Source organism: Camellia sinensis, chromosome 2, assembly GCF_055761805.1.
Source record: "Camellia sinensis isolate YWXY chromosome 2, ASM5576180v1, whole genome shotgun sequence".
Classification (NCBI taxonomy): Eukaryota; Viridiplantae; Streptophyta; class Magnoliopsida; order Ericales; family Theaceae; genus Camellia; species Camellia sinensis.
This window is the reverse complement of record NC_138962.1, coordinates 110,395,957-110,422,074: the sequence shown is the minus strand read 5'-3', so window position 1 is coordinate 110,422,074 and position 26,118 is coordinate 110,395,957. Positions and strand designations below refer to the sequence as shown.

The window sequence follows — 26,118 nt, the reverse complement described above, 5'->3', positions numbered from 1 at the left end:
TAAGGATTCTCCAAATCCAAAATGTCTGGGAGTGGAAATCCATTCACCATGCACTTGGATTGTGACATTTGTAGCATTTGTTTGTAATTAATGCTTGCATTGAGAGATGCACAAAATGGCCTAGTTAATGTTACGTATAATGGAAAATTGAACATTTTACAAGTGTTCATTGATGATAGGAATTTTAACCTTGTTATAAAGCCATTCAGTCCACAAAGGTGCTTTGCATATGGGGGAAACAAGGATCAACCCACGTACACGTTCTCTATATTTCATCTGCAAATATAGGCCAGAAGACAAATAAATGTTTTTTTTTTTTTTGAACAGCAACAAACTCTTTATTGATGATCACATAACAGAAAATCATGGAATACATCAACAAGGAGGGGAGGCATGAGCAAAAAGCATCATTGCAACCTCCCTAATCCCAACTAGGTTGGCACTAAGGAGAATGCACAATCATCTGCTAGCTCAAGCCAACAGGTTGACGAGAAGCCAACCAAAGAGGAAAAAAAAGAAACAAAACAGCAAAACAACTCAGACACCAATACACCAAAACAAAAATAGAACAGAAACTCCACTGCTCTCAGACTTTATCCAAATGATACAAACTACACCTAGACTCATTTTCTAACAGCAGCCAGAAGGGGATGAAGAAGCCACCAAACAGATTTACCATCAGACCACCTCTCACTTTCAAACAGATCCACCATCAGACCACCAATGAAGGAAAAACATCCATAGAAACCAGCAGTATGCAGCAGCAACACACAGAGGCAGAACAACAGTTATTCAGCAATTCCACAACATTAGCACTTCAGACCAGCAGCTGACCACCAGCAGCAGCAATAATACTAGACCAGCACTACCAATGCAGCAGCCAAAACACTACCAATGCATCAGCAATTATACCAGACCAACACTACCAATGCAATAGCCAAAACACTAACCCAGCCAAAACACTGCCAGTAATAGCATGACAACTCCCTCCTACTATCTGCACTACAGCAGCAGCAGCAATCTACTTCAACCAAGACATAGCAGTCTCCTACAAATACAACATTACCAGCAATAGCAGGCCTCTGAGTTTTCCTTCTCACCATGCTTACAGTTACACCAAGAAGTAATGAAGCACCAAAATGGAACAGAGCTGCAATCTGCAATTTGGAACAGAGCTGCAAACTGGATCAACTGCAGTCTGCACAGCTTGAGGTAACAAACCTGGCCTCACCAGTCCTAGTCTCACCAGACTGCAGTGGGGAACAACTGCACCAATCTATAACAATCCTTGTCTCACCCCTGAGATATTGTAAAGAAAATTTGAAATCAAAAAATGAAGCTTCTTTGAAGCAACTTTAAGCCAGAGAGGAAGCCTAATGAGAATCAGTTCTTGTAGCTCCTGCAGGTTTGGATGAGGCGCTTTGAAGAAGCAATCATTCCTATACTTCCAGATTGACCAGAGTGTTACCAGAGGTATGGCATGCCAAATCCTCTGTTCAGCTTTCTTACAAAGGTACCCTGACCACCATTGCAATAGACCATTGACAGAGTCAGGAACAACCCAAGAAACACCCCACCACTACAGCAGATCAGACCATATTCTCCAAACAAATGGGCAGAGCATTAGAACATGCTCGAATGATTCCTTCTGTGATTTACAAAATACGCACAATGTAGAGGCAGAACTATCCAAGACTCCAATCCACTGCAAGAATACAAAAGTTTTCATCTTGTGCTTCCATGTGAGCCAACCAAAGAACTAAACCTTAGGAGGAAGAAACTTGATCCACACCAGGCGACTGAAACTCTCATTACCTCCATAAGCATTGCTAGTCTGATTGTAAAGATTAGACACAAAAGAGTGCCCTAGCTTGGCTGCTCTCCAAACTGCACTATCTTGAGTCTCCAATTGAAAAGAGGGGACTGAACCTACAATGCCATAAAGCTTTAGCAAATCATTCTTTTCCCAAACAAAGAGAGGCCTCCTAAATGTGAAAAACCAATTCTTGGTTATGCCAGATACTTCCACAAAGTCCTCAAACAGACCATGCTTTTGTAAAGATAAACTAAAGAGGCGAGGGAACTCATCTTTTAGACAAAGATTTCCACACCAAGAATCAAACCAGAAACTTATGCGACAACCATTTCCCACCTTTAACTGGAGGTTGCTAGCATAGTATAGTGAAAGAGATTGGTTTTGTTCATCTGCTGCCACTATGCCATTCCAAATATAAGAGGATGAGGTGTTTAAACTTAGGTTTGGAACCCATTTCCCACCAAAGGAACCGATATTTACTGCATAAAACCTTATACCAAAGTGACACTGGTTCAGAAGCAAATCTCCACCACCATTTTAGAAGTAGACACACATTCACATCTCTGATTCTTCTAACCCCCAAACCACCTTGCTTTATGCTCTTAGTAACCTCTGACCATTTCACTAAATGAATTTTGCGCTTCAAGTCAGGCCCTCCCCATAAAATAAGGCTTGAATTTTGTCTAACTCCTTTGCAATTCCCTCAGGTAGCTTGAATAATGATAAGTAGTACACAGGTATACTTGATAACACTGCTTTCACCCAGATTAATCTACCTGCATAAGATAGTAGCTTCCTTTTCTAACCAGCTAGCCTTAATTTTACCTTTTCAACTACTGGTTTCCAAGTTTTCTTCCTTCTAGGATTTGCACCCAAGGGTAGACCTAGATACTTTATTGGTAAATTTTGGGTCTTGCAGTTCAAGAGGGAAGCAAACTTAGCAAGGGCAGATCCAAAGATGCCAATCCCACAAACCACACTTTTTGTGGTAATTAATTTTAAGACCTGAAGCCACTTCAAAGCATCTAAGAATTCTTTTCAAATTTAGCACCTCTGTCAGCTCAGTTTCACAGAACAATAGGGAATCGTCTGCAAATTGAAGATGTGACAATTGCACCTCATCATTGGCCCCAACAGATATCCCTTTAAGCAAACTCAGATCCATAGCTCTCTGAAGAAGGATATTTAATGCCTCAACAACCAAATTGAAAAGGAATGGTGATAAGGGGTCACCTTGCCTGAGCCCTTTTTGGTGGTTAAACTCCTTGGTTGGAGATCCATTGACAATGATTGAAATTCTAGTAATAGAGACACACTCCTGAATCCAAGAGATCTATTTATCGCCAAACCCAAAATTTGCCAACATTGAAAAAAGGAAATTCCAGTTGATGGAGTCAAAAGCTTTCTCAAAATCTATTTTAAAGAGTAGCCCAGCTTTCTTGGATTTGACCCAGCTATCCACAACTTCATTTGCAATCAAGACACCATCCAAGATGTTTCTACCTCTCAGGAAAGCAGATTGTGAATCACCAATTATCAAAGGCATAACTAACTTCAATTTATTTGTTAGGACTTTAGACAGAATTTTGTAGATGGAACCAATCAGACTAATAGGTCTGAATTCATTTAGTGTTAAAGCTTTCTCCTTCTTTGGGACAAGAGTAATGAATGAGCTATTCAAACTTGGGATTAATCTGCCACTGGCATGAAACTCTTGCGTAAATTTGAGGACTTCACCTTTGAGCACCTTCCAAAATTTCTGAAAAAACAACAGGTTAAATCCATCTGGTCCTGGGGCTTTGTTCCCATTACAATCATTGACTGCTACCCAAACTTCTTCTTCAGAAAAATCTGCTTCAAGCACATGAAATTGGGCACTGAGCCTAATACTTTTGAATTCACCTAACAAGGTTGGTCTAATTTTCCAATCATCTTTGAAAAGGGAAGCCAAACCTCATTCTTGATAGGAATTGGATCCTTAAGAATCACACCCCCAACTGTGATGGAGTTAATAGTGTTTCTGGTTTGTCTACTAGTGGCCATGACATGAAAAAACCTCGTGTTCCTATCCCCTTTCAGATTCCAGTCCAACCTAGATTTTTGGAGCCATTCCCATTCCATCTTCCTGCTCAAAGACCACATTTCATTCCTTTTCTCTCTTTGCAGCATCAATTCACTTTCATCCAGAGGTCTGGTTTTAGCTTTTAGATCAAGATCATGTAAAGCAGATTCAGAAGCTTCTAATTTTTTAACAACATTACCATAAGACTCCTGATTCCATTTTTTTAAGGCCAACTTCAGGGACTGCAATTTCCTCTTCAGGATGAAACTTGCAGAACCAGTCAGCTGTAGTTCACTCCAATTACTCTCTACCAAGGAAACCAGAGATGGATGTAAGGTCCATGCATTCAGAAATTTGAAAGGTTTGGGCCCCCAGTCCCTACCATCCTCCATGAGTAGAAGTGGGCAATGGTTAGAAAAAGTTATTGGGAGACCCCATAGTTTGAGTTTATATCTCACTAACCATTTAGGACTAAGAAGAAATCTATCTATTCTACTCCACTTTTTCCCTTCAAGAGTATTACACCAGATGAATTTTCTGCCTAACATTTGGACATCTACCACCTCACAATTATCAATGAAGTCATTAAACTCCTGCATGCCTCTATCCCTGCAAGAAACTCCTATTCTTTCCCCCACATTCCTAATCTTATTGAAGTCTCCACCAAGGCACCATGGATTTGCAAACATTGTTTTCAAGTTTAACAGGTTCACCCATAAAGCCTTCCTTCTTATTACATCATTTGGGGCATAGATGTTGACCATAACACAGTCAAAAGAATTGTGAACCTTACCTGACAAAAGAATAAAGTTCCTGTTGCTACAGCAATCTGAGAGATGGAAGACATCAGGATCCCAGATGCAGATTAATCCACCAGACAGACCTGCAGCATCTACAGTCATGTAATCCATCTTGCCTCTAGGCCAAAGACTTTTTACTGGCAAGGTTGTAATACTAGATTGCTTTGTTTCTTGAAGCAAAGCCAAATCAACTGTCTTATCATACAAAATCTTTCTGATTTTCCTCCTCTTTTCAGGCCTTCCTAGACCTCTGACATTCCAGCTTAGGATCTTCATATGTAACAGATATACTCCAAATTGCACCCATAAGGAAGCTGGTTATTCCACAATACCAGGTCCTCCAGCCATTCTCACTTTATCTTGCTCCTCCATGTGTATGAATTTCTTGACAACCTCAGATTCCTGACCCTTATAGTCAATTCCCAGTGTTTTGCCTACCTGAAGCGTTGCAAGGGCCTTATGTAGAATTTTCGTTGTAGAGGAGGTGTGAATTGATTCTGAAGTGTGACTGGGTGGGGAGTGAACAGTTGATGGTCTGGCTCTAATTCCTCTTTTGAACCCATTGCTTGACCCTACCCCTTTGTGCCCTACCCTTCTTGTAAATCTAGAGAATCTACCTGCAAATAAAGAGTGTTTGATCCCTTCTCTTCTAATAGCTTTCCTTTTACCTTTCTTAAAACGGCTGCTGGTGGAGTCTAAAGTGGATGGCCTGCATATGTCATTGGACTTAAATTGTGGACTCACACCTGATGCTCTACATGACTGCTGCACAACTAAAGTGTTTGATCCACTATTAAAAGGCCCAATGGGCAGTAAATTCAGGTGGCTTGACTCATTGGACTGCAACCCATTTAAATCTTGGCCTAAAGCTATCTCAATACGGATGCCAGGCCTTACTTTTGGTGACTCACTAAGGCTTTTGATAAAGCCTGAGGTAATGATCTTGTCCTCTACTGCTGGACCTACTAAGAGACTTTTCTGAGGATCATGATTGCACTCAACCACGTTTTGCAGATTTTCCGGAACTAGCTGTTATTCTACACCTTTTTGGGCAAAATGATTACTTCTCTGGTGTAGACTTTTCACTGGCAGTACTGATTCAGCCACACATATGCCTTCTTCATTTGAATTCCCAACACAGTTTATAGTCTCTGCAACAACTGATGTGTTGCTCCAGCTGCCTCCTACAACCAGCTCATCCATAGCCTTCATGCCAGATGCCATGCCCTTATTGGTTCTAGCAGACGTTCCTGCCATGTCATCTGCTTTGTCACCATCTTCCTCCTCTAGGTTGTGTTTTTGACTGGGTTGGATTACGCCATTAATTTTGGAATAGACAGCTTCAACTGGCTCCTTAGAGAGTGTTTCTTTACAACTAAGGCTATCATCCACAGCACTCTACTCTTCAAGAACTTGAATAGGATATACTCTTCCTTTACACTCCAAGTTGATACTTGTATTAATCGGATCCATGACATCAGTAACTATTTTAAATCTGCCACTGCGAAATGAATTCGATGCACTAATATTTCCATCCAAGAATATCACCTCTCCCCATATGCTTCCTATCCTTCTGAAAGTATTTGAGCTCCATAGGTTTGGGGAAACCCCAAGACAGTTGATCCAAACTTGTCTCTGTTGTTGTAGGTACAAACCAAGACTCCACACTGTGATGTACTCACACCAGTCCTGGAACCATTCCACAACCATAGACATTTTGCCCATTAAGTCTTCTTTGGATAGGAATGTAAGAAAAACATCTCACCCACCTCCTTCTCTTACCAGCACATTTTGCTCTGCTCTTTTGATGAGCTCATTTTTCACCTGCACAGAGGTATGATCTGGTTTGAGTCTCATGATCAAGCTCTCATAAAGCCAACCATTTCCTATCTCCTCGACGCTGATTGTTGTTGTCAAAGCAGATCTGGGTTGATCCCCTTTGATAACTTCTGCAAACGATCTCCCATCGGTGCCATGGTTCCAGGTGGAGTTTTTTGCCATAACGGATGTGTTTCTAGCCATTGGTTGTCTGGTTGTTAAAGTTTTCCATCGCTGCCTTGCCTCTGTGTGTTGATCAAATGTTACGATTTTGACTGATAGAGATTTATCATCTACCCACGAACCATTTTCTTTTTGTTCTGCAACACTAGCTGCAATAGAGCAGTCATAACATACAAACCCAAATCTGAAGTTTGTTGATTTCCTTCTCTTATGTGGGATGAAGACGTTTTTGACCACTCCAAATTTAATGAACAGGTCATACAGGTTTCTAGGTGCCATGGATTCAGGCAAGTTATCCACGAAAAGCGTAATCAAGCTCGCTCTACGACCATCAGACCATGAAGTAGGATTTGATTGTCTTCCTCGTTGCTTTACCACTGGGATCCATCCACCAAGATTCCCTTTGTTAGCCATCAGATTTTCCTTCTTTTTGTTTTTATATATATATAAATAAATTGGCATGAAGGCAATATGAATAGAAATATGGAATGAGTTCTAAGAAAATCGTAACTTTTGAGAAAGGATTAAGAATTCCCAGAGGCTTGGAAGGGAGTACGAATATAAATATGAAATTAAGAAGACAACAATGGATTGATGTTCTCTTTAACTTTGGAAACAAATATCATCAGCACACAAAGGATGAAAAGTAATAAGAAAAATCATTTTGCCAATCAGCACCCTGTATGTCATTATGCAAAGTTGGCAAAATTCTTGCATCAAAGTTCTAAAAATAAATGTCGAACAAACCACTCATGAATGTGGTTAGAAGACAAATAAAAGTAATGAAGAATAAAAACACAAAATCTAATAATAAGGAAAAGAGCAGCTGACTTTTGCAAACTCACAGCAAAGAGTGTAAGAATATAAGCACCAGCAGTTACACCCAAGCAGAACACCTCTTTCAGTCTGAATGAGAAAAGTCATAGATTAAAAATTAAGGCAAAACTAAGCACTTACATTATAGGAAAGTATAACTCACCACAAAATAAAGGTGAAAATAAATTTAAAGATTGAGTTTCTCAATCTGTCATTTTGACACATCATTGATGCAAGCCATTCATAAGTGGCTCAACCTATAGGCAAGTTAGCACCTTGCCTAGAGCCCATCAAAAAATTCATTTTTGCCAAAGGCCCCAATCATCCAAAGGCCTAGGGCATTGTTTTGATGTTCGGCCCAAGGCCTCAAAAATCTTTGCGCTTCTGCTGAAATCATTTGCATCTATTTCCCTTTCAATGTGTTTCTGTAAATTTGTCACGATAAAATGCATAGAATCTCATTAAAAAATTAGGGGTTAGTTATACTTTCGTCCCCTCAACTATAACTGAATATTATCATAACCCACTTAACTTTAAAACCATATATTTAAACCTGTCAACAACCAAAAACCATACAAAGACCCCCTTCTGAAGAGGGGGTGACAATGAAACAATTTTGAAAGTCAAGTGATCTAATATAAGATTTTAAAGTTAAGGGGGTAAGGTGATATTCCGTGGTGGCTATGGGGAGGGGGGGAGGGGGTGCAAATTGTAACTAAATTCAAGTAAATGCATAGACTACACAAAAATGATGCACTATAATTTTCTACTTTCTTCGGGCACTAATTTTAGTTGTCATTCATAGGGTGGATTTGGTATATCTATTATGGATCATAGATCAACTATTCGGAACGATAGCCAATATCTCTTCCTACTTAGTGAGTAAAATATTAGCTATGCTTAATTAAATGAGAATATGTGTAGTTAACCATGCCAACCCTCATTTTAGATTTCTTTAGAGTTCCCTAAACTCTAGGAACACAAAAACTGGATATATCTTATCACCAATGATTACCAAGTTCAATTCGTTTGGTTAATGTAATTAACATTGGAACTTTCCAAGCGATTATCTTTTTCCTTCTTTCTTTCCCCCTCCCTTCTTTTGGTTTCTCATGGATAAGAATTTGCATTAAGACATGCTCATGATATACATGACATTTTGAATGTAAAAACTCCCTGGGTAAATTATACTTTGTATCGCTGCACTTTGTACCAAATCCCACTTTGGTGCCTATATATGAAATTGTGACGATCAACCCCTTACGCTTTTGGTGAAGTGTCAATAGCCCCTTTTTGTTACTTCACCGCATAAGTCTTTAACAAAAATTAGTACTGTGACAAGCATATGATTACGAAATGAAGGCGCAAAGGAAAAAAATCACCTCCATTCCCTGCCAATACAAATTTCGTCTCAAAATTTATATCAAATTATGATTGTATTTGCCTAAAACAAAACACAAAAAACAGATTGTAAATAATTAAAGAGATAAACTAGGGTTTTGCAAAAATTGGAATCAAGAAGCTCAATTTTCCACGGTAACACATGTTTGGTTTGTATTTGTGAAATAATTTTGAAAATAATTTTCTGGAAAGAGTTTACAAAATTTGAAAATTTGTTTGGTTGTATGTTTTTGTTACCCAAAAAGCAACCTACGAGAGGGGGGGTAAATTAGGTTTCTACAAATTAAAATTAATAACACCTCAATAAATTAACTAATAGTACAACAAATTATTAACAAGCACAATGATGAACTTAGCACTAAATGATCAAGCAAAATAACAATGAAGTATAACTAACATACATGATAAATCAAATGATTAGCACATAAATATTAGATAGATATAGTAGTAGTAGGAAAGTAAAGAGATTAGGGAAGAGGAGACAAACAGGTTTATAGTGGTTCGGCTTCAACCAAGTCTACATCCACTCCTCAAGCTTCACTTGAGATTTTTCACTATCTTCTAGTTTCACAGGGTGCTAGCAACCTTTTCACAGATGGAATAATCCTCCACAGATTTTATACAAACTTTCTAAGTCAAGAACACTGAGTGTACTACACTCTTACAAGGTTGAAAAGAAGGTTTTTTTGCTTTCACAGAAAGCTACAATAATTATCTCTCAAAGATAGGTATAAAAATGATGCTCTGGTTTTTCTGTAAACCTCACACAAGAAAGATAAGCTTAATGCTATAAGGCTCAGTGTATAATTTCTGAGAGAGGATATAAACAAAAATTTAAGAGCACTTCTCAGAGAATTTTTCAAAGAATAGATGTGAGTGATTATATATCAAAGAATATTTTATGGTTTTTATTGTAACTTGTTTACATTAGAGGCTTTGGTATATATAATGAAACTTATAGCCATTTATAGCCATTGTATTCATTTGAATTTATAGCCGTTTGTAGCCGTTGTACTCCATCATTACTAATTTGAATATCTTCCACTCCATCATTACAAATTAAATATCTTCCACTTGAACCTTTTGATCCTTTTGGCCTGCTGTTGTGCTGGGCTGTTTGAACCTTTGTTTTGGACTGTTTGAACTCCTGATTTAATCAAATATTAAATACATTCTAACAACATTTAGGATAAAAGTTTAGGTGAGAAATAATGAGACAAAATAAATTTTGATTCTATTTTTCTCTTTCAAATAAATCATCAAAATAAAATTTGATTCTATTTTTCTTTTTCAAATAAATTAAAATATAATTAAATAAATCATCAAAATAAATTTTAGATTCTATTTTTCTCTTTCAAATAAATTAAAACATAATTAAATAAATCATCAAAATAAATAAGTCTAACAATCTCCTCATTTTTTATGATGGCACACAATGATGTTTTGATTTGATTTAGGAGTAAGAAATGCTCCCCCTCAAGTCATGCTCCCTAAATTCATTTCTAAATACATAGGTTAGCACATGTGTAATAAATAAGCTTTAATCAACAACATGATATAAGATTAAGATATCAAATTATAAATACATAACATCAAATTAGTTTGAAAATAATACCATAATACATAACATTATATAATATCTCCCCCTGTGACATTATCAAAAGAAAATTATGGGTCAGAATCTGGAGGAGGAGAAGAAGAATGATAGTGATAAATGGCATCTATACAATTCAAAACATATATATACATATATGCATACACATACAACTCGCCCGCGTCTCTCTTTTTCCTTCGATAAACACGTTTGACACGCGGTTTCACTTTTGCGTCATTGGCCGACAAAAGCAAGCCTCGATTGGTACTCGCCTCAGCTCCCTCTCCCTCCTTGTATTCTTCTCTTTGCCTTCTTCTCTTAATCACACACTCTTCCATTTTCTTCTTCACCATTCTCTTCTATCTCTTCTTCACCACTCTCATCTGTTTCTTCTTCCTCATCGAGAGACAAAAAAAAAAATATGAACGGAGGCGGCCAAACCTCAGTCTGTTCTCTTCTATTTCTGTGCAACTCATTTCTTTTACCCCTCTCACCTCTAAACCATGGCTTCCTCATCCCATCCCCTCACTCTATTTCCAGACCTGAACGATCCCATAAGCTCTGCTGGACCGAGTGCCCCTACTCCTACTCTTCCTGGCATTCCTCTTCCTAACCTTCCTATGATGTCGATTGAGCAAATCATAGCAATTCAATCTGACATAGAAGCCAATCATTTCACACTGACGTCCTGTATGGAGATGGTGACGACAGTCACAAAATTGGCTCACCGATTGCAGAACAAGACAAGTGAGCTCCATCAAGTCAACACCTAACTCTCTCTACTCCAGCATATGTACAAGAATGCGCAAGTAGAAATAGGCACACTGAAGGCCAAAAATAAAGAGCTTAAACAGAAGACCACCTCCATGGCCCGATTTGGAGCAACGTCGTTCTTGGTCTTTGATAGTCAGTGGGGAGTCGTCGCTCTCGACGAAAGCACGGGGGCAGGGGCGTCAATGGTCGCCCAAGGTGATAAAAAGAAGAAGAAAATGATGGAAGAGGCGAGTAAGTAAGATCTGCGTATGGCCGGAAAAAAATGAATGGTTTTTTTTTATGTTTATTTTGATCGGCATGTGGCCGTAAAAAAAATGAAGGGTGCATTTTTTTTTTTTTTGGTTTTTTTATGTAAATATTTGTATTTTGATTTGTTGTTGTGTTTATGTTTAAGTACTGAAAAATGAAATTAAAAAGCAGAGAAAAAAAATAAGAAAATTAAGCCCAAACAAAAAATAATAATGAGAGATCAAATTGTTAATGAGTATACGAGAAGCATTTGAACATGATCTAATTCTCAATTTCTTAGTACGAGCATACCAATCTCAAGACTATAATAGACATATAATAGACACAACAGTGCATAGATCAAACAAGGTTGCCAAGCAAGAGCATAAATATGGAGGTAAAGTTCGAGTCACTCTTCCTCTAGGAAAACGATATTCCTTTTACATTATTAACAACTAATCAGCTCAAAGGTCATGTTGTAAAAATTAAGATACCAAAAGTATAGAGATACCAAAATAATCAGAGATACTAAAACAATCAAGTCTCTTTTTCTCCCCCGATGACATTTTCAACAAAATCAAGCACAAGGAAGGAGTATGGTACAACATATAGGATGAAAGAATGTAAGTCTCATTATGGCACAAATAATCATCCATATCAAGGTAGCTCTATGACACCAAAAAAATAATAGCACATAATGATCATACAATTAAAGCTCATACCATTTGACAATAATGGGCAAAAAAAATAGTAACATGCGAAGTGCAAGCCCATAAGTTTGATATCAAAAACAGAATAGAAACTAAGGGAATTTTTTAAAAAATAATCAAGTTTAAATTCTTCCCCTTGTTTCATTTGGCAAAATCAATAGGAGATATGATAAATGAAAGCTCATAACTGAAATGTTCTCGTCAATAATATCAAATAGGATGCCAAAATGATACCAACATGCAATCTACCAAGGATACTAATATGCAATCTAGAAGATTTAACAATCATAGCTCAAGCATTATATAGAATACCAAATGTTGCTCATAATAGGTTAAACTCAATATAATCTCATGGAGCTAATGTAATTCCAAAAAAAAAAATGAAGCATGTTCAAGGTATAGCAATTCATATGTCAAGAAAAATCATGAATTTCAATATGTACCACACATTTAAACATAGGCATGATTTTTAGGTAAGAGCATCATCAAAGAGTATACATTGCAAATCATATGAAGCATAATCAATCTTTTTCATATCAAAGTAATAACAATATTAGCTCACGGAATATAAGATAGAATTTTTACCTCAAAAGCTTAAGAGAGTATATGAGGCATATCTTAGGTTCAAGAGATGGAAGCTTTTCAATCTTCAATTTTCTTTCATGAAGAGTTCATCTCAAAAGGGTTTAACAAGTATGTTAGCAAAATGATTTCTCCCTCTAAGTTAGTGCTACCCTTTTCTATTTTGTGTAAATATAGCATTCATGGAACAATCACTATTACTCAATAAAAATACAACACAAATCGCTTCTTATCACAAACTAAAAAGGTGAAAAATAATTCAATGATCAAACAAGAGTTTGGAATGCTATTTTTTAGAATTTTCAAGTTGTAACGCATAGCATAATATGCATAAGAAAATAGTTTTATGCTCTTTGTTTTATTAAGAAATGATGCAACAATCTCATTTAATCACATAACATTATCAAGAGGCATTTTCATCAATTCAATCCATATGCTCAAGTGCGATAAAACATTTTACTCAATATGGAACACAACATGAATGTTATAAACAATTAATTCAACAATTTATCAATCAAAAGCATTTCATGAGATGTATGCCAATATAATCCATATTTAAAAGATATTCAATAGGATAAATGAAATGTTTCTACAAACATATGATGCTTCTTTTCATTTAGACATTGTTGATGGATCATAATCAAGGAATTTCAGAACTCATTCAAATATTCCAATGTAAAACATATAAGCATGAAATTTTCATATTGAGCATATTCTTGAGATCACAAATGTAGAATTCAAAATATAGATAGTATACATCTCAAAAACATGCTATGACATCAAAATTGATTCTACAAAAATATGACTCAAAAAAGAATTAACATATTAGTATGAAGTCATATATAAGATGTGAAAAGTATGCTCACAAAAAAATTTATCACTTCTTATCTCTTTTTCATAGCAATGGGTGACATGATATAAAATGTTAATAAGTACATCAATCATTCATATTCTAATAGGCATTCATCAAAATAATATAATTCTCATTTTTGAGTTCAATGAATGTTTGAAAGAAGCTAGCAGCACATGACTTAGCAAACTTAATACAATTAGGTTACATGGAAGCAATGATTAGACACAACCTATTGAACACAAATCACACCTTAAAGAATATAAAACTTTAAACTTAAAGGTGTGTTAGGAGTTATACATTCATTTACCTCTTTGGAATCTTTACCCATACATTACCTCTATTGTTCATCTTGGTGATTTTCATTTCATCATTCTTCTTCTTGTAGGAGCGAATTTTGCTCTTTAGATTGAACACTCTTGTTGTGCATTTCCTCTTGAAGTCCTTGGTGTTCTTTGAGATTCCACCTACAAAATATCTTGATTTCTTTCTTGGTAGCCATACTTTCTTGGGTCCGTGGGGATTAGTCTCAAGAACATTTAATCTCATAAAAGGTTTAGGAGGATCAAAACCAATGCCTATTTTGTCAAAAACACATCTTTTATTTCCAAGAAGCTTGTTGAGGTTTTCTTTTCCTTTTACAAAATTTTCAAGAGTTTTGTTTAAATCCTCAACATTGTTTTTCAAAATGTTTTTCTCGTTGGCAATAGACGTAAATTCATTTTTCAAAGTAGCATTTTCCATTTTTAAAACACTCACATCATTTGAAAGAGAAGTAACTAATTTCTTTAATTTAGAATTCTTAACACAAACGTTTCTAAATATGTCATGTAATTCATTGAAAGCACTTTCAAGTTCTACATAATTAGAAATTACCTCATCTTGAGTAGATTCTTCTCCTCCAAGAGCCATGAGACACAAGTTGGCTACTCTATCATTTTCTCCCCGAATGGCTTCCTTTTTGCTGCCATCCATCATTGAAAGTTCATGAGTCATGAGTGAGCCTAGGAGTTCTTCAATGCCTAATTTTGTTAGGTCTTTTGCTTCTTGGATAGCTGTAACCTTAGCTTCCCATTCATTTGGCAAAGACCTAAGTATTTTTCTTACAAGCTCACCATTAGTATAAGATTTACCAAGAGATTTTAGAGCATTAATAATATTGGTAAATTTATAAAACATCTCAGAAATATATTCAAATGATTCCATAGTAAAGAGTTCATAATCATGAATAAGCATGTCAATCTGAGACTCTTTTATTTGGCTAGTTCCTTCATAGGTGATTTCAAGTTTATCCCAAATCTCTTTAGCAGTAATACACGCAGAAATTCTATGGTACTCATTTGCATCTAGTCCACACACAAGAATAAGCTTGGCTTTAGCATTAGCTTGAAGGAGTTTATAATCACGCTCATCAAATTTATCCTCAAGTTTAGGCAGACTGATATGCTCTACTATCTTGGAAGAGATTTTAGGACCTTTAGTGATAATGAGCCACAAAACAGAATTGGTAGCTTGAAGATACAAAGTCATTTTTTCTTTCCAATGAATGTAATTACTACCATCAAAGAGAGATGGCCTATTGCTAGCTTGTCCTGTAGTAGAGTAAGTAGAATACATGGTTGATATTGATCAAAAACTCAAGATTGTTAAATCTAAACAAGAGCCCCAAGCTCTGATACCAATTGTTACCCAAAATTTAACCTAAGAGGGGGGTGAATTAGGTTTCTACAAATTAAAATTAATAATACCCCAATAAAATTAACTACTAGTACAACAAATTATTAACAAGCACAATGATGAACTTAGCAATAAAGGATCAAGAAAAATAACAATGAAGTATAACTAACATACATGGTAAATCAAATGATTAGCACATGAATATTAGATAGATATAGCAGTAGTAGGAAAGTAAAGAGATTGGGAAAGAGGTGACAAACAGATTTATAGTGGTTCGGCTTCAACCAAGCCTACATCCACTCCTCAAGCTTCACTTGAGATTTTTCACTATCTTCTAGTTTCACAGGGTGCTAGTAACCTTTTCACAGATGGAGCAATCCTCCACAGATTTTACACAGACTTTCTAAGTCAAGAACACTGAGTGTACTACACTCTTACAAGGTTGAAAATAATGTGTTTTTGCTTCCACAGAAAGCTACAATAATTATCTCTCAAAGATAGATACAAAAATGAAACTCTGGTTTTTCTGTAAACCTCGCACAGGAAAGATGAGCTTAATGCGATAAGGCTCAGTGTATAATTTCTGAGAGAGGATGCAAACAAAAATTGAAGAACACTTCTCAGAAAATTTTTCAAAGAATAGATATGAGTGATTATAGATCAAAGAATATTTTCTGGTTTTTTTTGTAACTTGTTTACATTAGAGGCTTTGGTATATATAACGAAACTTATAGCCGTTTATAGCCTTTGTATTCATTTGAATTTATAGCCGTTTATAGCCGTTGTACTCCATCATTACAAATTTGAATATCTTTCGCTTGAACCTTTTGATCCTTTTGGCCTGCTATTGTGTTGGGCTGTTTGAACTCCTGATTTAATCAAATATTAAATACATTCTAACAACATTTAGGATAAAGGTTTAGGTGAGAAATAATGGGACCAAATAAATTTTGATTCCATTTTTCTTTTTCAAATAAAATAAAATATAATTAAATAAATCATCAAAATAAATTTTGGATTCTATTTTTCTCTTTCGAATAAATTAAAACATAATTAAATAAATCATCAAAATAAATAAGTCTAACAGTTTTGAAAATATATAGTTTTGGAGTTTGGAATGATTTAATTTTTTTTTAATAGTTGAATAGATGGATGTGAGAGAAAAAGTGATTAATTGATGTGTAGAATGTGATAGAAGGAGAGAGGAGAGAAAAAAAAGTGATTGATTGATGCGTAATAGAGAGAAAAGTGATTTTCGATTTTTTTTTTTTTCAAAAATTTTCAATCAAACAAATTTTTAAAAAAATTTCTCAAAAATTGTCTCTCAAGAGACTAACCAAACAAGGCAATAGTCTTCTGTTTATTCATCTTCCTTTCTCTTTGATTTCTCTGCTGTCTTTTATTTATTTTTTGTTTATTTCAGAAACTCTGTTTACTTAATTCTTTGTTCCTATATATATATATATATATATTATAATTCTCACATTCTTAGCACATGGGCAAAGTGTGTATTGGTGGGAAACGGAGATGATTTTTAACTCTTGCCCTCATTTCGTAGTCGTATGCTTTTCACATGACAAGATTCTGTTAAAGACTTAAACAATGGAGTAACAAAATTATTAACAAAGTAAATAGCATACTAAAGAAGAGAGTTGCAAAATATTGGCTTACCTTAATTTGGGTGAGACCATGTCTATATATAATCAATATAAGAAACATGGAAAAATGAATTAAATAATTACACAATCAACTCCTAAAATTAAATTCCTAAATTAAATATACAATATTCCATATTCCAACACTCTCCCTCAAGCTGGATCAAAGATGTCAACCAACCCCAGCTTGCCAATGGAAGATCGAAGTAGGGATGGTCCTACAGATTTGGTGAAGATGTCGGCATACAATGCCAGGTCGAACCTTTTCCCGGATGAAATGAATATCAACCTCAATATGCTTAGTATGCTCATGAAGCATAAAGTCAGAGGCAAGTAAGACTTCTTGTCACAAAATAGTTTGGAGGAATTATTCTCCTCAAAGCCTAACTTAGTAAGAATAGACCGAAGCCATAGTAACTTACTTGTCCCGTGAGTCATGGCGTGGTATTTAGCTTCAGCAGATGAGTGAGAAACAACCGCTTGTTTTTTGCTTTTCCATGACAGAAGATGGGTACCAAGAAGTGCATACCCCAGAAATATAACGTCTGTCAGTTAATGAACCTGCAAAGTCTGCATCAGTAAAACAGGACAATCCTGTCTGAATCCCACCATTGAAGAATAAACCCAAACTTGGACATCACTTGAGATATCTCAAGATGTGGTGAACGGCATCAAGGTGAGCAGTACGAGGTGAATGCATAAACTGACTAACCATACTCATAGCAAATGTCAAATCTGGTTGTGTATTAGTCAAATAGATCAAATGTCCTACCAATCTCTGGTAGCGAGTTGGATCAGAAAGCAACTCACCAGACTCAGCTAAAAGTTTCAGATTCGAATCCATAGGAGTAGATGCAGGCTTGCACCCCATCATATCGGTGTCCCGAAGAAGATCCAAACTATACTTTCGTCGGGACAATGATATCTCTTGCAAGAACGAGCTACTTTAATCCCTAAGAAATATTTGAGAGGACCCAAGTCCTTGATGTCAAAAACTAGACTAAGCTCCTGTTTTACCTTAGCAATGCCAATGGTGTCATCCCCTGTAAGGATGATATCATCCACATAGACGAACAAAATAATACATCGACCATTGAGCTGACGACGAATGAAGCATGTATGGTCGGAGTGACATTGAATAAAATCCATGGATAGGATAACAGAGCTGAAACGATGGAACCATGCACGAGGAGATTGCTTCAAGCCATAGAGAGACTTACGTAGACGATAGACCTTGCCAGCATACTCCCTCTCAGCCCAAAACCCGAGTAGAGGATCCATGTAGATCGTCTCAAGTAAGTCCCCATGTAAAAAGCATTCTTGACATCAAGTTGATAAAGGGGCCAAGAAAAAGAGACAGCCAAGGAAATAAGTAAACGAACAGTGGTCAATTTAGCAACCGGTGCAAACGTATCCCCAAAATCCTTGCCAGGAACTTGTGTAAAGCCCTTAATAACAAAGCGAGCCTTATATCGGTCCACTATACCATCAGCCAAGTATTTGACAGTAAAAACCCACTTGCACCCAACAGTTGTCTCACCAGAAGGTAAAGAGACAAGATCCCAAGTGTGATTATACTGCAAAGAAGCCATTTCAGTTTGTAGAGCTGTAACCCATTGGGGATTCTGGAGAGCCTCAGACACAGACCGAGGGATAGAGACCGACTCAAGTTTGCCAAGAAAAGACCGATGAGAAGCTGAAAGGGCATCATAACATAAAAACTAGGAAATTGGGTGATTAGTACTACTAAACCAACCAAACCGATTAGGGGGATGGTGTTCATGGGTTGGATAATGGGAAGGAGCGTGGGAATGAATAGTAGAGGGAGTACCTGGGCCTGAGGGCGAAGAAGATGCTGGAGGAGGCAGAGCACGAGGGCGACGAGAGTATGTCTGTAATGGCAGAGGACTAGCAGGTACAGATACAGGCGATGAGGAAGGAGCAAAGGAATGAAGGATAGGAACAGGGCAAGCACTCGGAGACACAGCGAGAGGCGGTGCACGCAAGGCGGAATCCTGAACCATAGGGTTAGAATAAAAAAATGACATATCTTTGCAAAATATGACATCCATAGAATGATAAAAATGACGAGATAATGGATCATAGCACCTATAGCCTTTAGAGAGAGCGGAATAGCCTAAGAAGATGCGCTTAAGAGACTTGTTATCTAACTTGGTCCGAGTAGGACTACGATCCTGAACAAAACAACTACAACCAAACATGCGAGGTAGAAGAGGAAATAACCCGGTATTTGGGTGAAGTAATTGAAAAGGTGCCAACCCGTGAAGAATCCGACTAGACGTCTGATTAATGAGGTAAACAATGGTAAGCACAACCATATGCTAGTAGGATTTAGGGACATTCATCCCACAAAGAAGACACTGGACAACAGACATAATATGACGATTTTTACGTTCAGCAATCCCATTTTGTTCAGGGGTGTAAGGACAAGTGAGTTGTTACAAAATTCCTTGTTGATTAAGTTGGGAGTGAAATGCATCAGAGATGTACTCCCCCTCCCCCCCCCCCCCCCCCAAATTATCAAAACGAATATTGTGGACAACAGTGTGGAATTGGGTTTTGACCCTTTGGAGAAATTGAACAAAAAGTGGAAGCACACCAGACTTCTTTTTAAGCAAATAAACCCAAGTGCACCGAGAATGGTCATCTATGAAAGTTACATAATAGCAATGCCCAGAAAAAGCCAAAAGATGAGAAGGACCCCAGATATCAGAGTGAATAAGGTCAAACATACATGAGGCATCTACATACAAGGAATATAAGAAGTATGAGTATGTTTAGACTGTTCACAAACAACACAATGAAACTGATGATCCTTGCAAGCTTTATTAAGTGACAGAAAAAGTAAACATAAATAATTAAAGTTTGCATGTCCTAAATGGGCATGCCACAAGGCTGAAGTTTAAAAAGAAAGCACATAGGAAGATGACACAGGTAACACAGTTGCTTGCAGGCCAGAAGTGGTAGGATGAGAAGGTGGTGGGTCTCTAAAGTAGTATAGCCCGTCGCGCTCAAACCCTCTATCAAAAATCTTCTTCGAAGTCAGGTCGTGTAATAAGCAATGAGTAAGTAAGAAAATAACAGCACAATGAAGATTTTTAGCAAGATGACTCACAGAGAGACAATTATAAGCAAAATGGGGCACATGAAAGACAGAACTAAGTGTAATATCATATGATAAGGACATATCACCCTTATGTTGGACATGTGAAATAAACTCATCAGCAAGACATATGGCCTGGGCAATAGTAGAGACATGAGAGTATAAACAAGAAAATTCACTGGCCATATAATCATTGGCCTTAGAATACAATACCTAAGTAGGTGCAGTGCGAACATGAAAGGCTGTAGGAGTACCTGTAGCGAGTATGGCAGTGGAAGGAACACTTGGAGACATAGTAGTGAATGAACCAAGTTGCTCTTGAAGGCGACCAATCTGAGATTGAAGCTGATGAAGATCAATAGGATGAGGGGACTGAGGAGTACTAGAGGTGTCTGCAATAACAGCAGTATGAAGAGAGCCTGAAGGGCGTGCCCTTGCAAAGCGTTGCTTCAACTCAGGATGAAGCTTGAAGCACCGTGCTTGGACATGACCAGCTGCACCTCAATGGTGGCAAATAACCTTGCTACTAGAAGCATGAGGACTAAACTTGGCAGTAAGGGCCATCTGATCTGAAACGAAAGATGAGGCAGGACAGAGGAAGGAAGCGGAGCCACCGGTTGAATCAATTGATGACGACACTCCTCACTGTTAATAGTAGCAAAAGCCTCATATAAGGATGGTATAGGAGATGTGTTCAAAATTTGAATACGAAGAGACTCGAATTCAGGTTTTAAACCCATCAGAAATTGATAGGTGTGCTGGTGAGCAAGACGAGTAGACACGATAGAAGCGGCAACAGCTGGAAAATCACTCAGTGGCTCATACTGTGCTAACTCCTCCCAGTGAGACTAAAGATACCCAAAAAATTCAGCAATGGTAAAACCCAAAGCTTCCTGAGAGGCATGAGAAATATCCTGATAGAGCTCGAAAATCCTAGCATCATTGTGGGCATGTGCGTACATCTAGGTAAGAGTACTCCACAATCGAGGAACTGTATCACAACACATAAACATGTTGTAGATGCGTTCTTCCATAGAGTTGAACATCCAACCCAGTAAGGTGCAATTGTCAATATCCCATTGAACCCGCTTAGGGTCATCAACGGGAGGTTGTAACTCGGTTTCCAGAAGCCATCCAGATTTGCCTCTATCCCCAAGGTACAGACGTGTAGACCGACTCCAAGCCGCAAAGTTGCGAACAGTAAGCAACACACTGGTAATTCGATGAACCGGAACATGGGAGACCAAGGAAACATCTGAACGAGGCATAATGCACTAAGTTTGTGTAACAAAGTCAGACATTCTAAAACACCAAGAAGCCAAAGTAGTGGTGTCACACAAAAGAGATGCTACCGAACACACCGGTAGCTCAACACAACAGAAAATCAAACTATAAAGTGCTTACCACATTAGCACATGAACTCTAGAAGGGTAAAAAGAGAAGAACAACACCCAGGAGGGGAAGCCGCACTAGACCCAAGGCAGGGAGGGTCTAGTTGGCACCTAAGGAAGTTGTGGCAATGAGGATAAGGGACTGCCGAGGGGCTGAGAAGGAAGAGGAAAATTTTCGACTAGGCGGAGGAAAGAAGAAGGGCTGTCGGGTGGCTGGGTAGGTGGTTTAGGGCTGGCGGCAATAGAAGACAAGGGTGGTGGGTGACTAGGGTTTGGCTCTGATACCAAGAAGAGAGTTGTAAAATATTGGCTTTCCCTAATTTGGGTGAGACCATGTCCATATATAATCAATATAAGATACATGAAAAAATGAATTAAATAATTACACAATCAACTCTTATAATTAAATTCCTAAATTAAATATACAATACTTCATATTCCAACAACTAATACTTGTGCTCACAAGAGAAGAATTCTAGACAAGGGATTTGTATCCCATGGGAATTAATTTGGCCAATGTCTTTAATATAAACAACAACAACAACAACAGCAACAACTATCTTTGCTACAATTACAATAGTATCTATTTTCTCAAAATTTGTGAAATTGACAATTAAGTTGTTTAGCTATTCATAAAAAAGCAGCTCCCAATGAATTAGCACCATTAGGGGCATTTGAGCCCTGATGAGCCCATACTTCATTTTTCAAATTTGCCATGATCATTAACCAATCATATAAAATTTTTAATCTTGTAAAGTAAATTATTAAAACTAAATAATAACTATATAAAAACCCAATGATTTAGGCCATTACATAACTTTATGAGACAAGTTGAAGGAAAGGTGTTTGTGATGTTTGGTTACATTTGGAGGCCCAAAAACTGCATATAGGCATATAGTAACTTCCCAATCTAAACAGTGCAACAGTGCAATTAGTTTCTGGTTTCTTCAAAAAAATTCCAACCTTCCATTTGTTGATATACTCTAAATAAAAAGTTTCTTTATTCCTGGGTGATGGGGGAACTGCATTAAGAAACAACTATTCATATGACTTATGCAGGAATAATATAAATTTTCATTCAAATTTCAACGTCAGTAGCCCGATCACCTGGCCTAGTTTGAGCTTAAATTGGAACTGTGAGGTAGTGATGGGCCTGCTATTTGTTTAGGGTTGGTATTAGGCCTATTGGCTGGCCTTCAACTTGACTCAACTGATTCAAGTCGCAGCTCAATAACCCTTATCAATAAACACAACTTCATATTATTGTTCAAGATACAATTTTGTGGGAAACATATAAATCTGCGTCTTCTTCCTTATAATCAGCGGTGTTCAGAAGGCATAAATAGTTGAATCACCTCACTCATGTTTCCATGGTTCCACTCTGTAATATATTAAATGCAATATGCAATATACAATATCAAATGCCACAATTCCAAGGTATGGATTCATTGTTCTAGATTTGTCTGCAGCTCATAAAATCTTAACGAGTCAAATCACATTATGACATATGATTGACAAGTGAACCTTTTTTTCTGAATTATCTGATCCCTAACATCAAGGTTACAAAACTTCAAAAACCTATCACTATGCCAAATGGAGAAGAAATAGCATTGAAGTTTTGCTAGCACCTATTCTCATTTCAGTTATAAATACCCGCATACAGTATTATTTGATATCAAGATACTTATGTGAAAGTCTGTCAATTTTCAACAAAATATCTCTTGTACAAGAATCTTTTTATCATTTTGCTTGCCAAGGGACTTGAACACCTATATCTTTTAAGTTGATATTAGACAATGGTATTAATATCAATGCAATGGATGACTTAAAATATTGTCTAATTCCAAAGATTGAGTCATGGGAAAGGATGTCTATACATCTACAAGCTAAGCCACCACAATTTAAGCATTAGACTTCAAGCGTCTTAGAGGCAAATGTTTACGATTCCACATTGATACATTAGGCTTGACCAAGTAAATATAAGCCTTTTGGGCACCATCCCTCGTAAGCCGGTTTTCAATGGCGAGTTCTACCCAATGGTTTGTATCATTTGATATTAGAGTCAATCACCATGTCGAGTATGGGATCAGTCTGCAATCAGTGAGGCAATTGTTTATGACTCCACATCAATACATTAGGCTTGACCAAGTGAATATAACCCTTTTGGGCACCATCCCTCGTAAGCCGATTTTCAATGGCCAGTTCTACCCAATGGCTTGTATCATTTGATATTAGAATCAACCACCATGTCAAGTATGGGATAAGTCTGCAACCTATGAGCATGGGATAACACGGGTTGTAGCATTGTGGCTCTAGCCATGGATGGGGGAAACATAGAAGCTGGTTTAATACAAGCCTCTTAGGTACCCTCTCTCCTTCCCATGAGAGCCAACAAGACTAGTGGATTTCAAATAAAGGGATTTCAAGTAATAAGAAAGTTAATTATTGGAGGTAGATTTATAATTTTAAAATAAAGGATCACATAGAGATAGGGGGCATGTTTGGTTTGTCTCTCAAACCATGTTTATAGAGAAAAAAGTCCATAAACATGTTTGGTTAAAATTTTTTTTAAAAAAAAAAATCCAGAATCACTTTTTTCTCTACTACACATTAATCAATCATTTTTTCTCTCTCATCTCTCATTTTCAATTACTTTTTCTCTCCAGCAATGCTAGGTATTATGAAAAGTCTTTCATGAAAATGATCATGAAAGATTTATGATCTTTGGATTACACTTAGAATAAAGCACCGCATACTAATCAAGGTAATCTAAGGGTCACAAATCTTTTGTGATCATTTTTATGAAAAAAATTTCATGATCCCTAACATTTCTCTTTTCTCCCACACCCATCTATTCAACTCCAAAAAAATATCAAATCGTCCCAAACTACAAACTCCAAAACTATTTTCAAAATATACAATCAAACAAATTTTCAAATTTTTTAAACTCTCTCCAAAATATTGTTTTTAAAATAATATCTCAAAACACAAACCAAACATGGCCGGGATGATGCATTGTGTTGATATTCTGGTACAAATGGAATCATTCATGGAGGGATTTCAAATACCTATGCTCACCTAGTTATTTCAAACCCATTAATCTAAGAGGCTGAAACTCTCAAATCCATTCTTGAAAACTATATTTAAAATACTAGATTGATTTAAAGGTTATACTCTTTGAATGAGTGATGCTATCCATTCATTTCAAATCCATAAATGCAAATGCAGCCAAAAAGAAAAGCCTGTAACCGATGGAACAAAGCTTATACTCAAAACTTGACAAATTTCATACTCTAGGAATCAAGAAGTTCTGCACCGACTATTTAGTAAAAAAATTTATTGTTACCACAATTAATGAAATTGCTCCAAAGAGAAATTGAAAAATAGAAAGCATTTACATACCCAAAGAAATCGACCACTTCGGCAACCTGGTCTTCAAGGTCATCCACACTGAGGCAAAGGCACATCTGAAGGTATCACAGCAGCTCCCAACTGCACGAACTCTTAAGTAAATGGCAAAGGAAATTCATTAGAACCTCCAACCAACACAAGCAAACAAAAGAAAAGAAGAACAAATCAAATGTAATGGGAATGCGATCCTGACCTCATGCCCTGGGGCATCAATATGGTAAATGCAGAAGTTGTGGAGCGACAATGAACCCGAGTCTCGGGAAAAGAAGAGACCTTGGAAACAGGACATGTCTGTAACACACACACACACATCATTATATAATTCCAATTGATAAAAAGAACCAAGAAATGATATACATACAGTTGAGAGCAACATCTGGGTATGTTATCAGAGTAGGCTTTTCTTGATCCCCACAAACCAAAACAGTGATTGAACCTTTGCTTTTTTTAACCAAACATTCCTGCTGTGTGGGTATTTTTCTGACCACACTGCCTGCTTAGTAACCAGCTGGAGAGCACTGGCAGAATAGATGACACCGGACTGACCTGCAACAGAAATATAAGAATCCCGCGGTGGTTTCGACCACCCGGGGGCACTCCGACGATCAAGTCAGTATATCTCTCAAAGATAAATCAAGTACTAAACTCACAAGCTTGAGTATCAAAAGCATACCTTAGACCCATGGGGGTGCCACTTTTTTGTAGCCAACATAAACCTAGTCTCAATAGAAGCCTGACTTCTATGGACTCAAGATTACTGCTAATCTGGAACTCCCAATGGGATTATGATAAACTCTCTAAGAGTCTTATCTTTACCCAAACTGAAGTCTTCTCCCAATCTAGGACTCTTGTCCTTATCCAAGTTGAGTTCCCTCTTCATTCTAGGACTCTTGTCCCTTATCCGCTTATCTCGGATTCCGATATCTTCGGAGGCAACCTCGGCCCAGCCGAGATGACCTCGGCACAACGACCAAGACACGTGGCACCTCGGCTGACACGTCGGCATCACCTTGCCACGTGTTGGTACTTAGAAAATATATCCCCACAACTGCCCCCTAGGTTCTATTACCTCGGCATTCTGAGGTGATGGAACCTACACTATTCGTTCATCTGTGCCCCTCTGTCTGAGATCAAACTCGCCAACCTCAAAGTTCCCTGGACTTTACTGTCCATTGGTGTCAAGAATCAAGTTTCATGCTTTCCAAGCTGCTTGAAATCGCACCTCC

General features: G+C 37.2%; 1 pseudogene across 1 annotated transcript; it reads right to left on the bottom strand.

The window, feature by feature from the left end:
• LOC114257486 (protein NDL2-like) lies at window positions 1-25,532 on the bottom strand (annotated as a pseudogene). The gene is made up of 5 exons (XR_014361531.1): window positions 25,254-25,532; window positions 25,086-25,183; window positions 24,884-24,973; window positions 7,525-7,585; window positions 1-276 (listed from the first exon to the last, which is right to left on the bottom strand). The product of XR_014361531.1 is annotated as a protein NDL2-like (transcript).
• Between the last annotated feature and the right edge of the window lie 586 nt (window positions 25,533-26,118).